The 2,425-nt window shown below is 44.6% G+C and overlaps 1 pseudogene; it reads right to left on the bottom strand.

Moving 5' to 3' along the window:
• Window positions 1–1,542: 1,542 nt before the first annotated feature.
• On the bottom strand, window positions 1,543–2,195 carry LOC116884015 (annotated as a pseudogene).
• Between the last annotated feature and the right edge of the window lie 230 nt (window positions 2,196–2,425).

Genomic DNA, 2,425 nt, shown 5'->3' with positions numbered 1-2,425 from the left:
GTGTGTGTGTGTTTGCATGTGCACATGCATGTGTGTATCACATACTGTTATAGAATTCCGGACTCAGAAAACATGGTTCCGGGGATCAAACTCAGGCCATCAGAGATGTGCAGTAAATGCTCACAGGACCTGGTGTCGGTCTGTTGGTTGTGCAGGATGCTCTCCCTTTCTGCTTGTTGCAGTCCAGTCTGCTGTGTTTGTTTGTTTGTTTGTTTGTTTGTTTTTTCTAATTGGCTCAATATTTTCAGAATCCATCTATGACAACATGATGATTTAGCGTTTTTTAAAAATAGGCTGGTTGCCCTCTACAACATGAGCACTTCTTAATAGATTGCTTTTCTTTCTTCCAGAGATTCTTTTAGGGCACATGTCAGAAGTATCAGATGCGCAGTGTACAGCCGAAGTTAAAGTATCTTCTCTGTGGAGTCATAAGCTTTCATCGGAAGACCATCCTATTACTTTAATGCCCTCCACCGCATCTTGGTGTGTCTCTGCACAAATATGATGTAAGAGATACTTCGTTACATAGCTGTCTGCTCTCTAGCTGTTCCTAGTCATACTTTCACTATATTCATAAAACGTAAAGCACAAAGCAATGGGATTTCCCAACTAAGTGCTTTTAAATATGTATTTACAAGATAATTGAGCCAAACCCGTGCTACCACATGGCAACACGAGGTTTTGAAGTAATACTCCACACAGGTAAGAAAAGCCACAAATTGAAAGAGTGTCCATACTTTCAACCCCAAAGATAACCATCTTCCTCAGTACCGTCCATGGCTTAGTTTGTTCTGGTCCTGTTTCCATGATCTCGCATTTGTGGGCTGTGTTTATGTAAATCTGTCTCTGACTTACGTGTTTCTCATTGTGCTTATTATACCTGTGGGTGGATACTGCTGCATGTCAAAAACTCATCCACCGGGTTACAAGTATTTAGGGACAGTGGGCAGTCTCCTGGGAACTCATGCCAAATTACAACCCATCCTGCCAAAAGATGTATTACAAATAGTTATACAACTGAACATTCATTGACATAGAAAAATGCCAGTTCTGTCATAAATAAAACATACTTTGGAACATGGTCCCAGTGAGCACCTAGCTTTATTTCTTTCTAAAAGACAGTGAAGAAGGTATAGAAAAGAGTATGCATGGAAGATTGTAACTCAAAGATGTATCTAGTAGGCGTCAATTCTAAATTCTTTTTTTTTTTTTTTTGAGAACAGGATTCACTCCTTTATTAACTGCATTTATCAGTCAAGAAGGAATGCCCAAGAGCGAAGAGGTGAGCAAACTTCCCCTTGCTGCAGACTGCTGTGGCCTATCACCAAAGAGGATTTGGGACTTTGACCATTCCAATACCATGTGTGGCTTGCCTGGCTGCCCTGGTGAACAGCCGTCCAAACACTTCAGGTCCTTGACAACCAAATGAAGAGTCTTTCTCTCCCCTTAGGCAGCTAGTTCTGGGGGCAGCAACTCAGCTTCCCGTTTGCCTTGTGGGGAGTTGCCTGCCAGCTACTGGGGCTCCCAGATCTACCACTGACCTCATCTCAGGGTGAAGCTGTGGACATGGTAGATCTCATCTGGCAGGTTCTCCTGGAGTTCTCAGCCAGGAGGCCAAGCTCCGCCCTTGAGATGATCCAGAGGATCACATCCAGGTCACTGCTGCCCAGATCGTCCAAGATCACACCCTTCTGGGCCATATTGTCTTTAATGGCAATGTTGCCATTGGGGTGCAGACCCTGCTTTCATGGCAGAGAAACTCAGCCAGGTGCTGATCCATGAGGTGGCCTATCATCTAGATCATGTCATAGGAGTTAGGCTCGGGACTAAAGTCCTGCAGCTCACTGCAAAAGTAGTTCCTCACCTTCTTACCCTCTTCCCCCAGATAGGTCTTGGTCTAGGCCAGAAAGTCCTCTGTCATGTCCACCATGTTCACCACCCTGAAGAGCAGCAGAAGCAGGTGCTTGATGAGCCTTCCAATGCCAGCACCACAGCCCAAAGCACAGGACTTCCCTGTCTTGTTTGGGTCTTCCATTAAAAATCTTTGAAGAAACATCCGGGAGCTGTTGAGTTCCGATGTTGGAGATGTGGCATAACCCACAAGAATGTGGCCCAGCGTGGGTGGGATCTACTTCCCACTGGGTCTTGATCTTTGGATAATACAGTTTCCTGTCTTCAATCACCTTACTTGTCATGACGTCATCAGCCACAGCTCTGCTCCAGTTTCCTCGTTGAGATTGTCCCTCCCCACAGGTAACTCAGTCCTCTCCAGGTCCAATTCTAAATGCTAATGATCATTTGTTTATAGCACATGGTCTTGCAGTATGGATACTCTTAAATATCTACAATGTGATCCTAAGCCTAACTATCACAGACTGCGTTTGGAAATATAGAAATGTGACTTTTTAACCTGCCTCTCAGTCCT

The sequence above is a fragment of the Rattus rattus genome, chromosome 14, assembly GCF_011064425.1.
Source record: "Rattus rattus isolate New Zealand chromosome 14, Rrattus_CSIRO_v1, whole genome shotgun sequence".
NCBI lineage: Eukaryota > Metazoa > Chordata > Mammalia > Rodentia > Muridae > Rattus > Rattus rattus.
This window is presented reverse-complemented; position numbering and strand designations above follow the sequence as displayed.